The following is a 25,187-nucleotide window of genomic DNA, read 5'->3' as shown; positions in this document are numbered from 1 at the left end:
CTCTTCCTGGCTCCTGCAGGGGTCCTTTCGGCTGCTGGAACTAACCTAATGGCAGTCCTTCCCCACAGCGAGGGAAGGTGTTCTTATGAACACATTCGCAGTAAAGACTATGGCTTCATACACAGGGCTCCCAGGGGGAACTGCAGTTTGAAGGTGGGCCAGAAAGAAGGAAGATGAGGCTCATTTCAGGAAAGCAAGTCACGTGGGTGGAATTGCAGGTGTCCAGGGTGGGGGGAAACTTGGCTAGGGGCCATGAAGGTAGGGAGGGTCTGCTGGGTCACACCACAGTTGCCTCCCACCCTACTCTTTTGCAAGGTGGTCTCAGAAAGCTGCATAGGTCCTCTGTTTTGTTAAGTTAGGTAGACTCTGCTGTCGTTTAGGTCAATGAAACCCTTGATGAGACAGTGCTGAGACCATGGAAATCATAATTTGGAATCAAATGACAGCAACTGTGAGCAATGCTGACAAAGGTGAAAATTTTGCCATGAACCTCTGGGGTTGGCTGCTCTCCACCGCCTCCCTCAGACAAGAATGCATGGAATGTACCTTCGCCCTGAAATGCTGCTGGAGTTGCCGAGGCCTTCTCTCGCTGTGAGTGATATTCGAGTAGCAAAGGTTGCCCTGGGAAGGCAATCTGCGTCTTGGCCATCGTTCACAGGGTGGTCTCAATAGGGTGGCATCTGGGGCTGTACATCTAGAAAGTTCTCTCCATCTATGCTGATGCTGGATTTTTCACTGACTGCAAGCCATCACCTTCTCTGTCTATCTCAGAGACCTAGGACTATGCCCACATTCCCTGGGCTGCTAGCAGTCCCTGGGATTATCAATTTCTCCATCTCTTTACTGTTCTAATACTGTTCCCAACTGGACTTAGTTGGGGAGGTCAAGCAGAAGGAGAGTGTATGCCTCGCTCGAATATAAGCAGGAGGGCAGGGCTTTCTGTCTGTTTGGATCCCCACTCTGTCCCTAGTGTCTAGAAGAGTACCCAACACATAGTAGGTCTTGTGAAAAGAAGGGGAAGAGAGTCAAACCTCACTCCTGAGGACCAGTAAAACTCTGTCTGGGTTTCCTAAGTGTACTTCCTGGCTGCACGAGGTCAAGGCCAGGGCGGTCCTCCACCTGACACATGCCTCGCAGCTCAGTTGAACGGGATAACAGTGCTAATGGCATGTGCAGGCTTGTGTGAGCACGGCACGCCCAGACACCTGGAAGGGATGTGGCCCCGCGAAGGGCATAGGTTTGCTGCTCAAACCCCTGCCATTTCTCTTCCCATTGCTCTCCTCATGTTGGAAGACTCCACGGTGACTCTAGCCTAATGGCCAGAAAATGAGGGGGTGTCTGACTTAGCTGCAAACAGCTGAGAAGCCTCCGGGGGGCTCATTGCTGGGCCCCAGGAGCCTGGGCTTCCTTCCCATAGCCCTTTATCCAGCCCCTTCCCCCTTTATCCAGCCCCTTCCCTATGGAAATATACATGTTCTCCAAAGCTTGCTTTTTTTTGCCAGAGAAAATAAGAAAAGGCATCTCATCAAACCTTAGCAGCAGTCCTTAATCCAGAAGGCCTGGGCAGAGCAGTGGGAGTGTCCTGGGGCTCCCAGACCCTTGCAGAGATGATGTGTCTCCTGGAGGCTGTTCTTCTGCCCTCAGAGCCGCGGCCACAGTCACTGCCCGATGGGACTCGCCGGGACTCTCAGCTCCTAATGCCTGGCTCTTCTTTCACTTCCTTCCTTTCCTACCCACCCTGAGTCCCGTGGTCTAGCACTTGCCTCATTGCATAACCCTTTCCAAACCTGGTCCTTCAACAAAGATTGTGTGAGCTTGACTTGCACGTCAGAATTACCTGGCAAACACATGGTTTCCTGGGCTCCATCCCTGAATGGGATTCAGCAGGTACAACAGGCCCCAGAATCTGCATTTATATACATTGAGTGATTCTGATGCAGGACCAAGGACCACTGTCCCTCATCCATCCACTTGGCTGGTTGGACCAAAGTGAGCCTTTGGCTCCATGCCACATACAGCCTTGGATCTTTGCAGGGTGGTCGGAGATGTGGATGGATGGAAATCATCTAGGGAGCGTTTTCAAGGCTACACAAAGAACCTGCAACCCTGAAATTCTTTCCTGGACCTCTGGACCCTGGAAACAGCGGGACAGGTAAAAAACCCTGAGGTGATCCTGCCATCAACCCCTCCCTTCACAGGCACATGTCACTGCTTATTTGTGACTGTCCCATCTAACATCAAGTGCTTGCCCGACAGGAACAAGTGCCTGTGGTTAGTTAGCATTGAATAAAACCCCACAGTCGGGCTCCGTCAGTCACCACGGCACACAGAGAAGTGAAATCCTCCAGCCCAGCACGACCTCCCTCCCCACCCCTCCCGAACGTGGCGACCTTTTTCCTTACACAAAGCTTGCAACTTCCACATGTAAAATGATAACAACCTGCCAGCTACTGTCACTTCACTCCTGCTTTACACCGAGAAGTGTTCTAGCTGCTTTATTTGTCTCTCATCTTCAGAGCAATCCTGATTATATGTATATATTATACATGTAAGTATATAATTGCACATTTCACGTTACATAGTATATAATTATATTTATATAAATTAGACTATCTATTTATTATATAATTATGTATAAAATGTTTCCACTACTTCTGGCTGGGGAGACAAGCCTCTTCAAAGCTCATGACCACTCAGCTAAGAAAGGTTCAAGTTGAGTTCAAGGTCGGGGCAGTGTTTGGCGAGTTCACATCTTCCCTCTACTCTGATGGGTGGAAGCCTCCCACCCCTGTGGCACCACATTCCCACCACCTCAACATTTTCCTCGCCTCATTTCTTTGCCGTCTGCCCCAAAGGCCATGTCCCTGTGGGCTCCAGGATTCCAACCAGACAACCTGGGGACTGTCCAACTCAGACTCTCACCTGCTGCAGAAGTCTGGGGCGAATGGGCTCAGAATGTTGGGAGATACCAGCCCCACCTTTGATTTTGATCTCATCAATGGAGGATGCTCCTCTTTTCCATCATCACGACTAAGACCATGACAATAAAATTCCTTATGTAATCTCTTCCTGTAGTTTTTGCCTTTGGAGAAATTTTTAAATTTTTCTTTGGCAATTTTGGGAGGTGATGGAAGAGGTGGCATTGTCCTTGTTTTAGGGGCGGGGAGACTGAAGGCCAGCGGCAGTAAGATTTGTGTCCCTTTTCACATTTTACCAACCTCAGAGCCTCCGCTTGGACTCAGTTTTCCCAGTTCCAAGTTCAGTAATTTTTCCTCTGGTGAGAAAGTCGAGACGGCCTGGCTGCAGCCGCAGAATTCTGATTCCGGTTTATTCTAGGGTGTGTTTCAGATGGCGGGCGTCAAAATACAATCTGGTGAATTGTAAACAGGATTGTAATCAAATGTTGCACATAAAAAGTTAAATACTGAGTGCACTTCAGAGTTCAGCTGGGTTTTTTTTTTCCCTAAAACCTTTGAGTTATCAATGTACAAATACCCATTTATGATCCTGCTGTACATTGTATGCAACTCACTGTGCACAAGGACGCTGAGTGAGAAGCCACGTCCCCGACCATTTCCTATGCCCCTCACCACACGTCTCCTGGCGTCACTAAAGAACACGTGCTCTGTCTGGTTGGGGCGCAGCCTTCACGGCAAAGCACCGCTCCGAAACAGGCGGCTGTTTTGCACTTGCCCATTTATCATTCCGCTTCGACCTCATAGTATTATCCTCTTCCTTTAAGGAGAACACTGCCCTTGCCTTCACGTCACTGAATTTAACTTGAGGGCATAGATGGGGTCCATTTTCTTTCTTTTAAAGCAAGAGTTTACCCTTCCCCTTTTTTGCTTTCCAAAGGAGATAATTGTTCATTTTTTTTAACAGTTGCTCCTGTGGCAATAATCCTCACAAATTACTCACAGGCTCCATCAGGACTTTAAAAAAAAGGTACAAGAACATTATCTGGACAGTAAGTTAAAAGATAAGAGAAAAGGACATTCTCTAAATGAAGTCCGCCAATCAGGCTATCATGACTTGGCATCTACAGTGAAGACGCCAGGAGTCCGAGAGAGGCTGGGTGAATCACCTGCTTTTCCCAGCAGAGATATGGCACTTCCTTTGGCGGGACGGGACGTGCGGGAAGCTCTAGCTGGCAGCAGCAGGTGGAGAAGGCCAGCGCCGAGATTAGCCCTGAGTTCATGCCCGGAGCAGGGTGGCCCCAGGAGTGAATCACAGTCCCCCTGCTCCACCTGCCCAGCAGGCCAGAGAGCACCTGCCGCTGGCTCAGTAGCACTGTCTGCACATCGGCCCAGGTGCAGTGCATGGAGTGAGCCCTAGGGAATAAATGGCTGTGTGCACCTTTGGGGTTACCAGCCAGCCTATGTGACACTTTCAATGCAATACTTTTGCATTAGAAGTGACCGAACTGCTCACAGCAAAGACCTTCCTCAAAGCAATGAATATTGACTTAATCAGAAGCAAAAAGAAATGAAACGTTGCAAAAATTTGGGTGAATATAAAAAACATTATGTGGCTTCCAGTCAAGACGGTGACGTGGGCAGACATGGCTTGCCTCTTCACATGACCACATCAAAATTACAACTAAAATAGAGAACAACCATCACTCAGGAACATCAGAAATTAAGTTGAATGGGAAGTCTGACAACTACAGAATTGCAGTAACCATATTCATCCAGATTGGTAGGAGGGGCATGGGCGTGGAGCGGGCTGGCTCTACATCCACATGGATAAAAATTCTGGAGGGATAGCTCAGGAGCGAGAAGTCCCAGACCCACAAGAGGCCCCCCAGCCCAGGATTCCAATGCTAGGATGCTAAGTTCTCACAACTGGCTGCAAAAACCAGTGGAGGCTGAGTTGGTGGAGGAGGCTGCCGGAGCCCCAAGCAGTTCCTATTGGGGAACATACATATAGACTCACCTACTCAGACTCACAACCTCTGAGCACCAGCACTGGGGTAGCAACTTGAAAGGCACCAGAGATATACAGGGAGAGACCGAAGCGTCTGGCACAGGGGCCAGCAGAGGCCATTACCCTGTTGTTGAGCCCTCCCCTTCCTCACAGAGCCTGTAGTCTGGTGCCATATCTGAGACTCCATCAACCTGGCTAACACTGTGTGACCCACCTTGGAGATTCACAGAAGCTCTACCCTACCCAACTTATGGGGCAACCCAAGCTGCTTTTCCATAACAATGATTGGTCTTGACTCCTAAATCCTATCAAATAAGCAATGGCTGGCTTCAATGAGCCCTCGCTGCACCAGATTAGAGTCATGGCTTGGCTTGGCTTCACCTGGGGCTCTCCAAGCTCAGCACAAGCAGCAGTCATCTCAGATTGCTTTACAGCTCAGACAGGGCACCATGGGCAAAACACAGGTTGAGGCTGACCTTGGCCCCCATCACCTGGGGAAACCCCAGGACTGATGCCCCCAGTGGACAGCTATAGACCATGTCAGAGCACCACTACCTGGCCCCTGCACAGCTGATCCTCCGTGGAGGGCGTAGGTTGGTGGTAAGTGGTCATATCCAATTCTTGCAGCTGAGTGGCCTGGGTAAATCCCTCCCATTGATCTGCCAGCAGCAACCAAGGCTCAACTACAAGAGGAGGGTGTACTCAGCCCACACAAAGGGAACACCTTGAGTACCCAGTTTGGGTGACAGGGGAGGCTGTGTCACTGGGCCCTACAGGACACCTACTATATTAGGCTACACTACCAAGACTCAGAGTCAAAGCAGCTCTACCTAATACATATAAACTAACACAGGTAGGCTGGCAAAATGAAGAGACAAAGAAACATGGCCCAAATGAAAGAACAAATCAAAACTCTTGAAAAAGAGCTAAATAAAATGGGATAAGCAATCTATCAGATGCAGGGTTCAAAACATTGGTTATAAGGATGCTCAGGGAGGTTAGTGAGGACCTCAGAAACATAGAAAAGACCGAGGCAGAAACAAAGGATACAATAATTGAAATAAAGAACAATTTACAAGGAAACAACAGTAGAGTGGATGAAGTTGAGAATCGAATCATGATTTGGAACTTGAGGAACCAAAAAACAACCAGTCAGAACTACAAGGAGGAAGAAGAATAAAAAAAAAATGAGGATAGTATAAATAGCCTCTGGGACAATTTCAAGAGATTCAACATTGACATCATAAGGTGCCAGGAGAAAAGACCAGGAAGCTGGAAATCTATGTGAAAAAATAGTGAAAGAAAACTTCCCTAATTTGGTGAAGGAAATGGATGCGCAAGTCCAGGAAGTGCATAGAGTCCCAATTATGATGAATGCAAAGAGGCCCACTTCAAAGGTTAAAGATAAAGAAAGACTCTTAAAAGGAAAATAAAAGAAGTTAGTTACCAGGAGATTGCCAGATGGGTAGGGGGTGGGGAGAATGGGTGAAGAGGTGAGGGGATTAAAAAGTACAAATTGATAGTTACAGAATAGTCTTGGGGATGGAAAGTACAGTACAGGAAATGGAGTAGCCACAGCACTTATACCCATGACCCATAGATTTGAACAATGGTGGGGAGATTGCCTGAGGGAGTGGGGGTGCTGGGTGGAGGGGGCAAAGGGGGAAATATCAGCACAACTGTAATAGCATAATCAAAAAAATATAATTTAAAAAAGGAAATAAAAAACATTATGCTGTGCCAAAGAATCCAGACACAAACTTGTATGATTCCAAGAGTGAATATATATATCTCAAGCAGAACTGCTAAAACAAGCGGAACTAATCTATAATGACAGAAAATCAATCAGAGGGTGCTTGGGGTGGCAAATAGGGGGAGATTGTCTCAATAAACCATAAAGGAGTTTTCTGCATGGTGAAAATGCTATGTATCTCAATTTTGGTGGTGGTTAGAAACCTACATACTTTAAGAAATAAATTCTCACCAAGGATATGTTTACTGATTTTAGAGAGAGAGAGAAACACTGATCAGTTGCCTCCCTCATGTGCCCTGCCCTGGAATTGAAACTTGCAACCCAGGTATGTGCCCTGACTGGGGATTGAACCCACAACTTCTTGGTTCATGGGATGACTGTCCAACCAATTGAGCCACCTGACCAGGGCCAAACTTTCATACTTTTGTCAAAACTTATTTGCTGAACACATAATGTACATTTTATTACATGTACATTGTAGTTCAGTAAAGATGACCTGAAATAAGGAACGAATCACTGATACATGAAACAAATGAATCTCAAACATTTTTCTGTATAAAAAGAATCCAGACACAAAAAGACAGGGACATCCTGTATGATTCCACAGTTGATGGAAATCAGGACAGTCACCTCTGGGGGGGAGGCATTGCAAGGGAACTGACTGGACAGGGACACAGGGGACCTTTCAGGAGTGATGCAATACCCTGCATCTTCATGGCATATAATTACATAGGTGTATATAATTATAGACACTCAAGTGTATAAACTATAGTTTATATTGTATGTAAATGATACCTCAATTAAAAAAATACATCCTCTCCCCTCCCTTTCCCTTCAAAATATTTTACTCTGAAAAACTCCCTACTGCTCTGGACTTTTTCTATTTTATTTAATCTGAAAACAAAAGAGCATCTTCGAAATTGGGTCTGTTCTAGAAAATTCAGAATGGAAACAGTGCTCTTAAATCAAAGTGAGGACAGCCAAAAAAAAAAAAACTTTGTAAATTTGGCTGCATACAGTGTTTTTCAAAATAGATCAAATTAGAGTTACCTGTTCCTTTTGTGGCTTGAGCTTATTCCTTCCTAGAACTAAGTCCCGTTTTGTCTTCAGTCCCGTCTTCTGCTCCTTCCTGTTGCCACTTAACTGGAGTCTTGGGTCCCCTGCCTTAGAACTGAGCTGACAAGAGGATGACTTCTCACAGCCAAGGTCACCGCCTTCTCATGGCTGTGTTCGCTGGAACCCACCCTCTTCTGCGGTCCCCCTCTTCGACACCTCATTAAACAAAATAGACAACCAGATTCAGATTTTTCCGAAACACAGAGAATTAGGAGGGTAGACATATCAAAAACATTTTCCCCTGAGTGTTTGTACTAAGGTAACTGAATGTAGTTTCTCTAGAATTTTGTATCAAGTGACTCAGAATCTCAGAAAACCACAATGTAGGCCTATCACTCACTCACCACCATCCTTTACATATCTTCCCCCAAACAAAGCAACACCCCAATACCATGCCCTCTTCATGGAAATGAAGTACCCCATACAATGTCAAAGCATGCAAATTAGGTCCAGATATTCAACACGCGAGCCAGAATTGTTCTTTTTGGTCAAAACCAGCATTTTCAAAACTGGTGTGCTGCAAGAATTTATAAAACATGCAATACCTGACTATTTAGTCAGGGGTGCTGACCTCTTTTCCCTTAGGTTGTCAAATAAAAAAAAACCGACAACAGCCAATACAACAATAGCTGTCTGGTGTGAATGAATCAAAATTATACCCATTTTTTGGTCAGATCAGCAAAAAATATATTTTTTGGTGTGCTGCAGAATTTTAGTAATTATAATAGTTTGTGCGCCATGAGGTGACGTTGGTTGAAAATAGCTGGTCAAAGCCACCGAAGGAGTAGATGCAGGTGACCTTCAAAATATACACACACTCCAGGTTCCATTTATCATCCACGTCACCATTCTTTTTCACTTGCATGACACATTCGCTGATGAATTCATCGTCCCCTCCCAGACTGTTTATTGTCTGTATGTCTGTGGTTACATCAGCTGAGTCTCAGGTGCGCCAGGTGAAACGTGCCCAGCAAAACTATAAAGCTGGTGGACGACCCAGCTAGAAAGTCACCCCACAGCATCTGAACCCTGAAATGTGCTATGGGTAATTGGTCCAATGCATGTGGTGAGGTGGAAGGCAGGGGAAATTTGCCCTTCAGGGAAAAAACTACCCACTGCTTGAGCTATTTTACAACTTCGTACATTGCAGTAACTGATAACAACTTGAAATCGTTCCTGTCTGGAGCCATGCAAACGAGTTCTATCCAGTGAAGCAACAGCTCTCTTCCCTTGTCCCACATGGAAAACCAGCTTTGCCTGAATTCAGTGTTCCCGATTTAGAAATGTACCCATTCTTTGGATTCTACTTTGATCTGGTTGGAGCATCCTTACCAGTTTCCTCATTAATGAGTTAGTAAATCCTTGAATACGTGTTTGTTTTTATATCTGTATGAGAGGCATGACTTTGTCCTTTTCCAGAAATTAATCTTCTCATGCTTGTTCCCATTCCTCATGCCTCCAGCCTATCCAAATAACCTCCGGTTTATTCCTGGCACCGTAAATGATTTGCTAATGGTTGTTAAACTACCAAAGCAGCTTTAATAGTTTGGCATCTCATGGCAGACCTTCCCAGATTTAGGCTTATTGTTTTTTTTTTTCTCTCCAGACTTGGGTTTTCTGTGGACAATGGGGCCTAATGGAAAGAGCATGACTTAGGGGTTTGAAGTTCACGTTCCTCCTGCCCCACTGCTGTCTGTGGCAGGGATCTGGCCTCTCCCAGGTCCTGTAAAGGTGAATGACTGCACCCACCTCACAAGGCTGTCTCAGGGGCTGCTCCGTCTGGTCCTGGGCTCAGCTCAGCTTCCTTCCACACCTGCCATGCAAGTGCAAAGGGTAGACTGAACCCGAATGAACACGGCTGGGCACTGCTAGTTCACAGACAGTGATTTCAGAAAGGTAAATAATTCACAGGACATAATTTCCCCTAAACTGATAAGGCCAAGCACACTTACCTTTGAATATTTATGCTTGAAAAGCGTTCGCCCTTGGCAAACCTTGAATCGCCATTGCCGGTCTATGACAGTACTGACTGGGCGAAAGTGGTTGTGCCCATTTCGGTGACTCCTAAGACAGGCGTTCCGAAGGAACGCACATCGGAATGTAGCAGGGTTTTGCTCTATTTAAAACCTGCGCCACAATGAAAACACACCTTTTGCCTTAGGAGGCACTAATACGCTCAGATACCGGCAGGAGTATTTTCAGAAAACATCGCCTCTTTCGCCCTTTTCATACCGTAAGCAGGGTACAAGCCGTAACCTCTCGCATACATACAGCAGCAACACTGACTTCCCGCATGCTTGCCACACGTGTTATCTGGTGAATTAAGTATCTTTCCTTGGATGGCTGTGCTTTCTTTCAGTTTCAGTTAAAGGAGTTCTCAAGTGAGCCCCAGATCTCTCGACTCCCAAGTCCCCTCTCCCACACTGGGCCCACGCGCGAGTTTTGGGTGGGGATCTGGACTTCTGTGCCGAGCCTTCAGAGGAGGGACAGGCTGGCCTGGCCCTTCGCCAGGATCCAGGATGTAATTAACCTGCTTTTCCTTATGGCCGAGAGTTAGAAGTCCGGGCACACCTACCTGGGCGAGTCTGGGCCTGCGCGCGGTGGTTGGAGGAGGTCCGGGGCGGCAGCAGGAGGAGGCTCCGGGACGTCGGCTCCCAACCCACACGCCGCAGCGCAGGGACCTGCCTCACCTGTGCTCCCCAATCTGGGGAAGGGGGAGTGTGGCGGCCCAGCAATGATGCATTTCTTCAATTCACTCACCTTCCCAAGGAGTCACTCGTACCTGTGGAAGCGGGTTTCCGCTGCAAATCGCTCACACCTCTGGATCATCAGTTGCTGGGGATCACGACCTTCAGCCGTCCCACCGGGTGAAGCCAAGCGCTGAAGGTCGCAGGGGAGGCAGGACAGAGGGCCGAGGCCCCGCCCGACGTGTTGTATCGGCCAGTTACAGGCGTCCAGAGCTTTAAACTGGAGGCGGGAATTCACAGATTAAGGGCAAACACCAACTTCAGACCTTAAAGTAAGGGACCATTTAAATTAATATACGGATAACCAGTGTCAACGCAATAAAGCAGGGTGGACTGAGAGCAGTGTCGATCTATATACAATATTACCTTTGCTATAAACCCATTTATTTCTCCCCCAAACTTATGAGGGAGGTTCAGCCCTGATCCTCATTCTGCACAAGAAGAAACTGAGATAGAAAGAGGTAAGACTAATAAACAGAAGAGCCAGGGGTCTTTCTTGTTTTTACCTGGGCACCCCGGCTCCAGTGCCAATGTTGATAATCACTGCCTTTTTCTTTAAAGGTGACGGGGTGGTTTTCTGGCACGTTGAGAATTTTCTAATACAAATAGCTCATCTATTGAATACTTTTTATTAGACAGAAGCGTTATAACGTTCTCACTGGTTAAAATGGAATTAAAATATTTGTTTAGCTGCTGGTGGAAATGGAAAATCTCCCCCAAGAAAAACACTGCTCGGGTTCTAAGGCTGCTGGTGCTCACGAAGTGGATCAAACTCACCCCAGGTGTTGTGGGTTTTCTGTTATCACCACCCTGTGATTTGCGGAAATTGTCCTGTAAATCACCATGACCCACTGCAGGATGGGGAGTGCCCTGTTCGTAGCGGGACAGATGCCCTTGTAAATTTCATGGCCCCTCCAGAGTTGACCACACAGTGACATTTTCTCGAAGGTTGAGGGTGTCATGGTTTCTTCACACCTCTCACCAAGAGATGACCTAGTGTGGACCTTGAGGAGTTTACTGCTGTGTTTCTTTGGTATGTCTTAGACATAGGTAGCCTACACCAGAGACATGATGGGAAGGCCATTCCTTCATAGAAAAGTGAACAGATTTGCTGATGAGCTGACATGAGCTCTAAATTGGGTCCAGTGGTGGGAGGGGTGTGTGGGGGTGATGTTATAAATGACCAGGGACGGGCTGTGTGTTGATAACTGTTGACTTGGGTGATGATTCTTAGGAATTTATTGTGCTGTTCTCCACTTTTGTGTGTGTTTGGCACTTTCCACAATTGAAAGAATTTGGAACTCACTTTGAAAGCAGGAAAATGACCTGCAGGTCTGGCTGCCCGCCCCATGAAAGCCAAACTCGTGAGGCAGGTTCTGGCTGAGAAGGAAAGGGATTTATTCAGGAGTCGACAACCTGAGAAGATGCCAGGCTCCTGCCTCCAAAACCACCTTAGCATCTCGGGGGTCCCATCGAGGTTATATAGGGGAACTGGGAAGAGGGGGCTCAGGAAATTCTGGCCACGTGCAGCTTCTCAGTTCTGCTCCTGGGTGATCCCACTGTGACATTCTCCACATGTCATCGTGTAGTTCCACTGCTCTGTCCCCAGTTCTGCTGCTGACCATGCAGACGGTGTTTCTCCTGGTTCTGATGGGAATTGCTGTTGCCTGTCTAGTTCTTGTGGTCAGGGTGTTCCTTGGTCAGGCAGGCACCGTGACAGCTGATGTGTACACATGACTCATATGAAAACTTTTAATACGTGATTTTTTCTATGAGTCTGTTAGTACAATCTGTTCCATAATTATTACTTCATTAGTATGTTTTTTTCAATCACTGTTACCCTCTATTCATTAAGAAGCTATTCACTGAGTGCTGTGCTAGGTGCCAATTGCTGTTCTAGGTGCTGGATGTGTCAGGGAACAAAAGAGTTGGAAATCGTTGCTTTGTAGGGTGTGTATGTTCATGGGATGAGGCAGAGGGAACACTGTAGAGTAAACGTGACCAATTCATGGATGTTAGGGTATGTTGGAAAGTGTCAAGCACTATAGACAAGACCAAAGTCAGAGATGAGATGAGGGTGCAGAATGATGGAGAAGAGAGCTGAGGCCTGAGCCCCAGGGTGTCAGGGCTGGGGAGGGACCTACCGATGAGTCCCGATCGGAGCAGCAGTGAGGGGCTGAGGGTGGGGAGGGAGTCATGCAGGAGGGAGGGAACGGGCTGGGGTGGCGTATTGGGGAGAAGGGAGTGCTCAGCTGTGCTGAATGCTGCAGCCCTGTCGCTCTGGCTCCCGAGGCTGCTGTCAGCAGACCTGCTGCTGCCAGAGTAACGCTGCTGGGAGGTGCCCTGGCCCAGCCTGCAGACAGGTGCTGCAGGTTACCCTTCCATGGGTAAGGCGCTCTCTCTTCCTGCTGGTCCTTCGTGATCTGAAAATCACAAGGCTGATATGCGACTGGTTCACAAGCAGCAGAGTTTAATCTCCATCCTTTGGTCCGTGAGCTCCTGCCTCCAAAGGAAAAATACGGGCACACAACTTCCCCATCCATCACCCATCAGAGTATGAGCCCAATAAAACAAAGTGATGATTTTCATGCAATGTTTTCCTGAAATTTTACTGTTACAATGTTTCCTGCTATTTCTTTCCCCCTGTCTGTAGCCCTGCTACTATTTTCCATTTCTGCAAACCTAAGTCATTTCCTTTCTCAATAAACCGTATCACATTGGCCTCAAAATCTCATCAACATCTCCTTTTATTTTTCTTATTGGAATGTGCCTCACCCAGAGATGCAATGAAACCCGTAGAGTAAGACCCTGTTTGTTTGAGATGAGTTTGGCGTAATTAATGGATAATCTGTCTCTAACTGGTTTTCACACAAAGTTAAGATTGGGTGGCTTAAACCCTCCTCTCACATAAGTTAGACAAAGGATTCTGGGGACGTTGTATTTTGGACTCAACATTCAACACCTAAAGCAATGTCTCTTTAGGTCTTGGTTATTTCAGTTTGGTTCTGTTAACAGTTTAAAATCTGGTTACAGTTTAATGAGATTATTTTATTCTATCACCAGTACTAGTTAATTATCTATTTGACATGTTACGGTTACAATTACTGGTGTGGTTATAAGTGAATAAATCTGTGAGTAAGAGCTGTGACTAAAACATTCCCCCTTTGGTTGTTTTCCATCATTAGTAAACAAGAACATACAGATGAGGACCTCGTACGATACTTTCCAAGTCCTCTGCGGGGAAAACTGCATCAGAGCCCAATGTTGGTTGGGAAACCCATCTTCTGAATGCAGTGCCTTTTTAAAATGTACTATTCCTTAGAATTTCTGCTGGCGTCTGCTCTGTGATGAAAGTGAGAGCTGGAGAGAGAAGCAGAAGAAGGCCTCAGTAGGGTCAGATGGCTGCCCCCACCCCATTCTTGCCCCCTGTCCCTTACCCTGGGACCACAGAGGTCTGGCCCTTTCTCTCTCCCACTCACAGAGAGCTGATGCTCCAGAATTGTTGCTTTTAAAGCAATGCAGGAGGTACTGGTCAGGGGCACGTACTGAGTAACCAAGGCACAGGTGCTTCCAGAGAGAGGCTGTCTGTGCCAGGGTTGCACAGAACGAAGGGAACAGGGCCCTTCCCACCAGGCCCAACCTCTTTTCATTTGTCCCCAGGAGATTCCAGGCTCGCAGAGCGGAGCTATTGTTACCTGTTGTTCAGTGTCAGCCATCACATAATAGGGGCATTGAAGGAGCCTGGGAGGGGTTTGGCGTAATTAGTGGATAATCAGTTATTAACATAACATAGATAAAATCTCTTTGGGGTAGATCTGGGGATCACCAACTCGGTTTGATATTGCATTGGGCAGAATAGCATACTGAAAAATAAGAAGTGACAGGGGAGTAACCTGTCCAGTGACCTGGGACAAGAGCATCCTGGACTGTGGGAAGGGACCAGAGAGAGGGCAGGACAGGGAAGGCGGTGGGAGTGGGAGGTTCAGCCAGGTAAACTAGGTGGAGGGTGAGGGTGGGGGTCGGTGTGGGGCGGGTTGCATTTCCCGGTGTCATTTTAGGACATTGTGAACTTCAGCTTTGACTGTGAGTGACATGGCAACCAGGATAGGGTTTGAGTTTAGAAGGGATCTGGCCTGCCTTGCACTAGAAAATGATTGCTCTAACCAGCACCTGGAGAATTTCCTTGTGGCAATTTCCAGGGGTGACGTCACTAGATCAAAGATTATCCGTGCTTTGCGTAGTGATAACAGATACAAAGATCACCCTCTATAAACAGTATGTTATTCCCACCCACAGTGCACGGTGCTTGCTTTGTACTCGATTCACACTGAATGTTGTTTACGTTCACCAAACAACATTAGATACAATGAAAATAGCATCGTGTTAATATAGCAGACAAAAATCAACAGTCTTTACCTTAATTATTAATAAAGTTGAGCATCTTTTTCTAATTACATACTATTAGTTGATCTTTTATATTTAAACTGTTTATTGTTTAAAAACCCATTAAACATATATAATAAACTCCCATGTATCAGCTTCAATAATAATTCACAGCCAATTATTTTGAAGCCAATTTCCAAGATACTGTTTTATATATACATACTTTATTGTGTATATCAAAAAGGTAAGGACTTCAATTAAAGAACAACCACCATACCACTGTTCTGCCTCAAAAGCGAGAACAATTTTTAATGTATTTTAATAATTAGTCATGCTCAAATTTCTCCAGTTACCTCATTTAAAAAAAGGTATCAAGCATCTTCTCTGACCACAATGCTAAGGAACTAGAAATCAATCACAGGAAGAACACTGAAAAATATACAAAGACGTGGAATCTAAGTAACATGCTATGTAACAATGAGATCAGGGAAGGAAATCAAAAGATACCTTGAAACAAATGAATGAGGACACAACAACCAAAATCCATGGGACACCGGGAAAGCCATCCTAAGAGGGATTCACAGCATTACAGGTCTATCTCAAAAACCAGAGAACGCTCAAATAAACAATCTAACTTTACACTTAAAGGAACTTGGAAAAGAACAACAAACAAAGCCCAAAGTGAGCAGGAGGAAGGAAATAATGAAAATCAGAGCAGAAATAAACAAAATAGAGTCTAAAAAATGATACAAAAGATCAATAAATCCAAGAGCTGGTTCTCTGAAAAGATAAACAAGGTTGACAAACCTTTAACCAGACTCATCAAGAAAAAAAAAGAGGGGACCCAAATAAAATGAGAAACGAAAGTGGAGAAGTAACAATTGATGCCAAAGAGATACAAAAGCTGGTAAGAAAATATTATGAACAACCGTATGCCAACAAATTGGAGAACCTGGATGAAATGGACAAATTCTTAGAAACATACAATCTTCCAAAACTAAATGAGGAAGAATCAGAGAATATCAATAGACAGATTGTACCTAGTGAAACTGAAGCAGTAATAATTAAAAACAACAATAACAACAACAAAAATAACTAACAAACAAGAGCCCTGGACCAGATGGCTTCACAGGAGAATTTTACCAAACACTGTTAGTCACTGCGTGCATTCATTCACTCACTGGGGTTGCGGAAGGGTGCTACTCATTCTCCTTCCTCTCATTACCTGGCCTTTTTCCAGGCCAAGAGGTGTCCCTTCCTCCACTCTTTGGCTACTTGGAGACACAGTTCAGTAGGAAAGGCAGGATACGTAACTGTTTCCCCACCATTTTTAAAAAACAACTTCAAACTAATGTCTTAATTTCCTGGCATCTTCCAAAGATAACCAATGAAGTTTGTATTTTATACTTTGGTGTTATTATACACTATACATTTAAAAGTATTTTGTGTTTCACTTCATTGTAGCGATTATCCTTTTTTAACGCTCTGATTGTTGTCCGGATAGGGTCCCATTGCTCTTCACAGCCTCCTCTCCCTGTGACGAGGCGTTCAGGGCTCATCCTGTTCATTTCACAACCCGAACTGGAAATCGTTCCCTTCTCTGGGAGCCTGGGTTTCTATTTCTTTGAAAATGTTTGATTCTATTCTTTGCACATCTTTTCCTGGATGGATTTGTAAGAGCTTTTTACATGTGAAGACATTAGTTTTTTGTTTGTCATATATAATTTTCCCAGTTTTAAAAATTTTGAAACTTTATGTTGAATTTTTGGTAGAAGTTTAAATATTTTATGTCATGTGTATACATTTTTTCATTATGATTTTGGGTTTTAGTGACATATTAAGCAAGGCATTTCACATTCTAGGAGTATAAAACTATTCTCCCATGTTTAATACTATTTTTATGGTTTTACTTTTGCATTTTAGTACTTAATCCATCCCCAGTTTATGGGTATTTAGTGTGATGTACCTTTGAGGGATACTGGGTTAGAAGCATATGAAACCTCTACACAATATTTTTAAAATTGTAAATCTATGAAAATTCTAAAACAAGAAAAAATTATTTTTTCCTGTTGTTGTGATTGGTATCCAAGTTTACATTCCCAGATGACTAGCTAAATGTTTAATTGCTTAGGCGTCTTAGGGGTGGATGTGAGGTAGTTACAGAAATTATGCACATAATTGTGTATTATATAGTCATTACAAACAGTTTCTAAAAGGCAAATCTTTCATATTAAGGCCCATTTATAGGATTAAATGTTAAAAATCAGTACTTCCCCCTTTGTCATATGAATGAACAGGAAATAGCACCACATTTATTAAAAGAGAAATGAGTGGCTTAACGATGGAGAAATGTGGTGGACACCACATTGAGCAGCTGCCCAGGTTTGACTAGTAACGGGGGGAGCTGCCATCTCAGCACACACGTCACCTGTGTTAAACCCTGGACGTGTGTGCAACCTGACTTGGATCACGAGGGGACAAGTGGACACATCCATTCTGAGGGGGGTTACTTTGCAAAACAGCTTGCCCTGTTGCCAGGACAAAACTAAAATGTTGAATCACTATTACCGATTAAAGTACATCTTTGATTAGATCCAGGGTAAAGAGTTATGGAAAATGCAGTTGTAAATTGCAACACATTTTTTGATAATTGGAGAAATTGAAAATTGATTGTATAGTACATAACAGCATGTGTTACTATTAAGTTTCTTGAGGGATGATTATATTGTGGTCCCATAGAAGAACAGCCCTTCTGGGAAATATATAGTGATATTTCGGGGCATGAAGTATCATTTCTGCAGCTTACTGTCAAATTGTGAGAGACACAGAACTAAAACTAAAAGTGGGTTAAAAAGATAACCACTGGTATACAGGAATTTGTTTTAATACCCTTATGAATTTCCTCCAAGTTTGTTATTCTCCAAAGTAAAAACATCGGGGCCCTGGCTGGTGTAGCTCAGTGGATTGAGCAAGGGCCTCCTCATCAAAGGATCTCGATTAGATTCCGTCAGGACACATGCCTGGGTTGCAGGCCAGTTCCCAGCAGGGGGCGCATGAGAGGCAACCATACATTGATATTTCTCTCCCTCTCTCCTTCCCTTCCCCTCTAAAGATGAATAAATAAAAATTTTAAAAAATATTGGGAAAAACAAAAGCATAGGAAAACAATGAGCAGGTACACAACAACATGGTAAACGTGGTTATTTTAAGCAATACTTTCTTTGTTGTAGTTTTATGTATTTTAATGCTGTGCACAATGAAATTCTGTTACTTTAAAATCAGAAAAAATGTTCACCAAGGAAAGAAAGAATACTCTGTTCCGTTTTGCTTTCCCAATGTTTCACGTCAGTTTCTAGGATGTGAAGTGACAGCCGGCGGCTCAGGAGGGAGGTGGCGGCCACCATGCGTGTCCCTTGCCTCATCTCTCTGCAAGTCTGTCCAAGTGCTCTTTCTATTCGTGGAGATTGCAGCGCACACGCTGGGACACTCCGCACTCTGATGAATGTGTTTGGGGGCAAGTTCCTCTCATCTGGGTGTTTCCTGAGGCATCTGAGGGACAGTTGTAGGTCTAATTCCCTGACGATAGATGTTTTGGACAGGGCTTGTAGGAATTGGAAACCTGCAGGGAATTAGATGAGGGTGAATTATGTCATTGAGCTAATGGGAATACAGGAATTCCCTGATTTCCCCCTCAACTGCTTTAATTCAGCCCATAGGAACCCCGAGAGAGACACTGAGGTCTTTGGCCAGTTGGGACTCAGGCACCTGCACCCCACACAGACACAAATACCCCCACCGTTTCACCTGGAACCCCCCAGGCCAGCCCCGGAGCAGCGTGTGTGCCTGGTGAGAGGCCGCCATCTGCCCGGAGTACTGGTCCCCGTGGCTGGGTGCCCTATTTTTGGAGGGGGGAAATGATTTAATTATTGTTTTTTTAATTGTTGTTCCAGTACAGTTGTTTGCTTTTTGAATGTTTAATAGATCTCAAATCATTCCTTCGGTGGGGGTCTGCCTCACTCCTGGACAGCTTGCGCCATAACCGCAGACGTGGATTTGTTCACATTTCATGTAGAAATAAAGGTCTAGGTTAAGGACTGGCGTTGTGCCATCCTGTTACAGAGAATATTTAGATCGTGGGTACACCTGGGGTCGGCCAAAAATCCGGGGGGAATTAATCTTTTGTCACTAAACTAGGGTTTTAAATTCAACCGAGGCAATGCACTGGTCAAAAAGATACCATTTCCAATCAGATTTACACTGCGTTTGCAACCCACGTCCTCATGAACCTGTTTGCCCTGCGGAGGGACACACGTGCAGGGAAACTCAGGGGGTCAGGCAGGTCTGATGTCCCTTCTGCCAGGACAGCCCTTATATACCATCTCCCCTTATTTTTTAGCCCAATTTTCAGGAAAGAATCTCACAAGACCTTCAATTCACTTCCTTCTTGAATACCTTTGCTCTGATAACATTGCTATTTTTAACACGGCAGCCTCCTTGGAGACAGCTGTGTGTTGTATCTTAGTCCAGAGGCAGAGAAATGATTGCCAGAGTACAGGACAACAGGTCGGGCCAGTGTCACAGGCGTGGACCATCCCAGACATGGACCATCTCGGCCGTTCCCGAGTCCCCGTGCAGGCAGCGTCTTTAGAACCCTGGGCCGTGCAGATGGAGGGCTAGAAGCACCCGACAGCCTTCTGTTTGATGAGAAGTAGATCAAGGGAGGGCATTTCAAGGCTTCCTTGCCCAGCTTTTGAAAGGTAAGCCTGTCAATGAGGTGCCAGGGGTGAATCCAGGGCCACCAACCCTGGGGGAAAAGCAGACCCATCCAAGCCGTGTTGTCTCAGACCCAGAAGCTGCAAGTTCCAAGAGATGCTGGGGAGTCATCTGCATCACGAGGATGAGCTCGTCTGGCCTGAGTTCTCAAGACAGTGAAGCGAGAACATGCCTCCGTGGGCGACCGATGGTACCCACGGCTACCTGTGCAGGAGGTGGAGGGCATCGGGCACAACTGTGGAAACGGATCGTTGAAAATAAGCCTTTCCCTGGACCGTGGCTGGCCGCGTGCCGGGCCTGGCCACGGGTCCTCGCCCTGAGAGGCCGGGAGGAGGCCAGCTGCTGGCGAAGCCTTCCTTTTTACTTTTCCAGTGACCGAAGGGACGAACCACAAGCAGAAACCGTACTCCAGGAAGCTGACTTAGGAGCCGGCTGCACAGAATTATATTTTTAGCATCTGACATCACATGATTACTACTTTTGACATTTCCAATAACCAAAAAATTCTTGTGAACAAAGAAGCCGAGATGCAGAAAGAGTGCATCTCTGTGGTTTTTTAATGGTGAGATATGACATAAAACACATTTAAAGATGTTTACTCTTTCTGTTTTGAATGTTTTTCACCTCTCTTTCTTTCTAGAGCTTTTTTTTTAGTAATTTAGGGGTGTATAATGAACCCCAGGAGAGGAAAATAATCTTTTTTCTAAGCTATGATGACTAAAAAGTATATACAGAAACATAGTGATTTTACCTGGCTCTGCATTCATACTTTCGTGGTTATAAAAAACATAAGAATTATTCTTAAATATTTTGGACATTTATTTAACTCAACGGACTTCCGTTGAATACTTACAATGAGCCAGGCATTATTGTAGGCCCTCGGGCAAAACATGTACATGCTTAAGTTCTTAGGGCTCAAAAATCCTCAGAAGTGTGTTCTAATCCAAATTTAGACTTAAGAGTCGAGTCAAAGTTAAAATTAACAATATTACCTGGCAAAGACTTCAACAAGGAAGGACATAAGAGGCCTCGTGAGGTGTTTTATGGGAAGTGGGATAAACAACAAGATGCTAACTGTTTGTTTACTCTGGGCTCAGCTCATGGAGAGGGTATAAAAGGGCTCCCCCCGCAGGAGGGGCATCAGACCTCCCTCACCTCCTGAGTCTCCCTGCTCGCCTCTCCTGACTCCTCTCTACTGACACCATGGGGTGCTGTGGCTGTGGTGGCCGCTGTGGTGGTGGCTGTGGTGGCTGTGGTGGCGGCTGTGGCGGCTGTGGCGGTGGCTGTGGCGGTGGCTGTGGTGGTGGCTGTGGCGGCTGCACCACCTGCAGAACCTACCGGGTCGGCTGCTGCTCTCGCTGCTGCCCCTGCTGCTGTGGCTGCTGCGGGGGCTGCTGCAGCGTCCCCGTGGTCTGCTGCTGCCGCCGCTCAGGTGGCTGTGGCTCCTGTGGCTGTGGCTCCTGTGGCTGTGGCTGCGGCTGGGGGAAGGGCTGTTGTCAGCAGAAGTGCTGCTGCCAGAGGCAGTGCTGCTGCTAGGTGGCCGGTTGGCAGGTAATGCGGGGACTTCCACTTGCTTCCTGTCTAAGGCTTTCCTCCCTCGTCTGCCTGCTTCCATGGTCTCCCTGTTGCTTCAGCTTTCTGGCACTGTCCTCCTTGGTTCTCATGCTCTAAATCTAAGTAACTTTCACTATTTTTAAGGTAATCATGTGGACATTTCATACAATGTCACCCAAGGAAAAAAAAATGGAGGGCAATTGATTACTGAGCTTAGCAAAATGTGGTAATGATTTCTACTGCGTTTACTTCTCCCAGTTCTTTTCTGTCTATGCATTGAGTCTTCTTGCTCTTCCCTAAGGGTTCTGTCCTTACTGTGGCCATAGACTCATTCTAGATGCTCTCCTAAAAATCTCTCAATAAAATACAAACATAAACTCTGAGCAGTTTCCCTTGTTTTATTTTTAGACCTACTTTTATCGAACTACTGTTAATTATGGTCTCCCATGGGCTGGACTGGTCAAAGATAACACAGATAATTATGCCCTGGTGTGATTTATGATACAGCGCCACACACATAACCATGAATGCAGGTCAGAAGAGTAACAAACATGTCAACAGGCCTTGACGCTGTGCGTCATGTCTGGGTGGGGGCTGGGTGTACAGGGCAAAATAGCTTTAACAAAGAGATGACATGTGGGGGGGTGTGTTTTGAAGAATTAGTAAGGTTTTGACAAGTGGAGAAAATTGGAGACAGATATTCCAAGGAAAAGGGCAATGGTACAATACTCAGACCTGGGGCCCGGGGAGGAACTTAGCTTTAAGGGAGGGCCTGAGGCTGTGGGATTGAGGAAGGGAGTAGTGTCCTTACCAGAAGAGGAGCAGACCCGAGCTCTCTCTCTCTCTGCCTTGTGGACTCACAGCCAGAAGGTGGCCATCTGCACCCCAGGAAGAGAGCCCTCGCCAGACGCCGACCGTGGTGGCAGGCTGACCTTGGGCTTCTAGCCTCCAGACTGTGTGGACATGAGGCTTTGTTGTTGAAGCCTCAGTCCATGGCATTTTGTTCTGGTGGCCCGGGCTGGCTAATACGGTGGTGTAACAATACACAGTGACCTCTGTCCTTTTCCGAGAGACTTGGGATACCGTACAAGGAAGCCCATTTTAAACTTTATAGTACATACCATCAACACCTAGGTGAGGAATGGACCATTTCCTTTAAGGTTGTTTGTCTCGCTCTGTAAGGTGTGGAGGTAAAGGGGGGTGATGACCTAAAAATGTGGTCCCATAAAGTACACAGTATCTCCTCTCATAAATCACTCTGGTCCCATTCATGAAATATATTTTTTAAGATTTTATTTATTTATTTTTAGAGAGAAGGGAAGGAAGGGAGAAAGAGAGGGAGAGCAACATGAGTGCCAGAGATACATCAGTCGGTTGCCTATCACATGCCCCCAAATGGGGACCTGGCCTGCAGCCCAGGCAGGTGGTGCCCTGACAGGGAACTGAACCAGCGACCTTTCGGTGCACAGGCCAGCACTCAATCCACTGAGCCACACCAGCCAGGGCCAGTGAAATGTTTATTCTATTCCATTGGCATGGGCATTTTGAGAAGAGGCAGGTCTGTTTAATTTGCTGTATTGGCTAATCTAAGAAGATCTAAGCTTGAAAAAATTATTTTTTGGTCTGTTTATCTAATTTTAACCATTTGCATTCATTTATAAGAGGTATATTTAGATTCAGATTGTAGACTGAGAACATACTTGTATGAATCACAGGGCTTTGGTGCACATTATGGTATGTTAATACATATTGTTAGAATAAATAGATACTATATATGTATTTATATATAATTTATAAATTATATATAGTTATATGTTGTATTTATAAAAACTTATTTTTGTCATGCATTTATTCATGTGTATAGATTATGTACACACACATACATATATACATGCCAGGCTAATGTGTTATATGTTATATACAATGTTTACACACCTATATTTGTATATATGTATGTACATATGTGTTTGTACGTACTTATGAGGCTACATATCATGTATGCATACATCTGTATTCTCAGTGTCTGAATTCGATCACTCAGCTCACGATTTTTCTCCCTCCATGTATCTGTAGTTTGTGGGGCACACAGCCTCAGGTACCGTGGGGGCTGTATATCGTAAGATGCATAAGTTATACTTCACACCTTCCTAATATCATTCTCAGAGTTTGATTTCGGTTCTAGTTCGGGGCCCCCTCAACACAACGTGTTCTGTTCAACCTGCTCCACCTTCGTGTGTTTGCCGTAATGACAGATGTGATGTGCCGACCTGTGTCCCCTCAAAGCTCATGGGCTGGAGTGCCAGTCTCGGTGTGACTGTTTGCAGGAGGGCCCTTCATCTCCCCCAATCCCATTTCTCCCCTACAGAAGGCTGTCTTTGTGTTACATGCCAATATGGACACATCTAGGAACACAGCTTGGTCCTTCTTTGCTAGTGGTGCCATCGAGATATATTTATTTTTCAGAATATTGATTTTTTTCCATTAGCATTATGTCTTGGAGATCCTCCCAGGCCAGTTAATGCTGATCTGCCTCACCCTTGCTCACTGTTCTCTGTTCACTCTCTCCACCCTCAGGTCAGAGTTTCTCAGCCCTGGCTCTTCTGTGAGCAAGATCCCTCTTTTTGCAGTTGGGCTGTCCTGTGTGTTCATTGCAGGAGGCTGAGCAGCACCCCTGGCCTCCATCACTAGGTCCTCAGTGTCGTCACCACCCTTCTCCCTGTCACTGTCACCACCAAAGGTGTCTTCAGACATTGCCAGTGCTACCTGGAGGGTAAACCTGTCCCTGGTTGAAAGATAATGTTGTGTGTATGTGTATGTATATATGTTTTCTCTGTCTCTCTCCATACAGTCCAAGGCCCTTCCCTGCAAAATCATTTTCTATGCACATTTTCTGCACTTTAAATGCTATGGAGACAATGTTAAATGGGGCTCAACTTTCTCTGCCCGACTTGGTTGGAAGAAACCCTGATGTCCGCTGCTCTGTCCATTCTAGTTGTGAAGAGCACTGTGTATCATATATTTCTCTGTTAATCTTTCCCCTCAACTTTGATTTATGTAGCTCTATTTTTCCTTTGCCATGATTTCACCAAATCTTTATGTTTCTGTGTGTCTTTTCAGACCCATCTCAAATCCTTTGTGAAATGAAGGGGAATATAATCAAGCAAGACAATCGTCAATCAAACAGAAGCCACCTGCACTTCAGCAAGAAAGATGGTGGTGGTTACTTTTCTTTCCTGGAGCTTCTGGAGCTCAGCACCTCTGATTGGCTCTGATGGGCAGACTCTGAGCCCTTTCCTTCCTGCAGGTAAAATGTGTACCTTCTGACAACGTGTCACTTTTCTCTACGATAATTTCCCCCAAACTCTCAGCTGCCTTATTTTGATGCATAGTCCAAGACAGACCCCATAATTCCTCAAAATAGTAAGTTTGCATTATGCCAAAGAGGCAGGTAAGGCTGGAGGAGACAAACTTACCTGCATCGTGATAAAGGCCTCACCCTCCTCTTGTCCACAGAGGTAGGGCTCCATGCTTCACAGTCATAGCTGGTTTGTGGAAATTCAGGTAAATTATGTTTTTGATGGTCCCTGACATTATTCATATTCCCAAAGGCATACCTGCTAACACAGACTTAGAGTAAGGTTCACCCAAATAAAGGAGAAAAGTGACTTGGCTGAATTCCCCCGGGACACACTCCGACCTTTTGTTCTAAGGTCCAATCAGGGGTTTAGCCACTTGCCTGTTCATCTTCCCATGCTGCGACCCGTTCCCCAAATCCAAATTATGACTCCACGGTGTTTTCTCATACTCGTTTGTGCAGGCGCTGCTTTTCGAGACATTAACCCCAATTTGAGATCCTTGATTAAGACTACACAGAGTCCTTTTTCTGGAAGAAACTCACTTCTGACTTCATTTCCTTGTTGTTTCTGCATTTTTAT

The 25,187-nt window shown here is 45.4% G+C and overlaps 1 protein-coding gene and 1 long non-coding RNA gene across 14 annotated transcripts in view; one reads left to right on the top strand and one right to left on the bottom strand.

Moving 5' to 3' along the window:
* Positions 1 to 10,662, bottom strand: part of SLC19A3 (solute carrier family 19 member 3) — a 21,462-nt gene extending 10,800 nt beyond the window's left edge. Inside the window, exons 1-4 of one of the 13 annotated variants that reach the window (XM_037139249.2) lie at positions 10,578 to 10,662; positions 9,545 to 9,608; positions 7,730 to 7,951; positions 3,219 to 3,370 (exon numbers count right to left, since the gene is read on the bottom strand). The gene's annotated coding sequence lies outside the window, so the exon portion shown is untranslated. The other 12 variants (XM_037139247.2, XM_037139246.2, XM_037139251.2 and 9 more) reach the window with 12 other exon arrangements.
* On the top strand, positions 10,649 to 25,187 carry LOC128627384 (uncharacterized). The gene is made up of 3 exons (XR_008391571.1): positions 10,649 to 11,003; positions 24,370 to 24,556; positions 25,070 to 25,187. It is a non-coding gene; the product is annotated as an uncharacterized LOC128627384 (long non-coding RNA).

The sequence above is a fragment of the Artibeus jamaicensis genome, unplaced genomic scaffold (genome assembly GCF_021234435.1).
Source record: "Artibeus jamaicensis isolate MK-2021 breed Jamaican fruit bat unplaced genomic scaffold, CSHL_Jam_final contig_1015, whole genome shotgun sequence".
NCBI lineage: Eukaryota > Metazoa > Chordata > Mammalia > Chiroptera > Phyllostomidae > Artibeus > Artibeus jamaicensis.
This window is presented reverse-complemented; position numbering and strand designations above follow the sequence as displayed.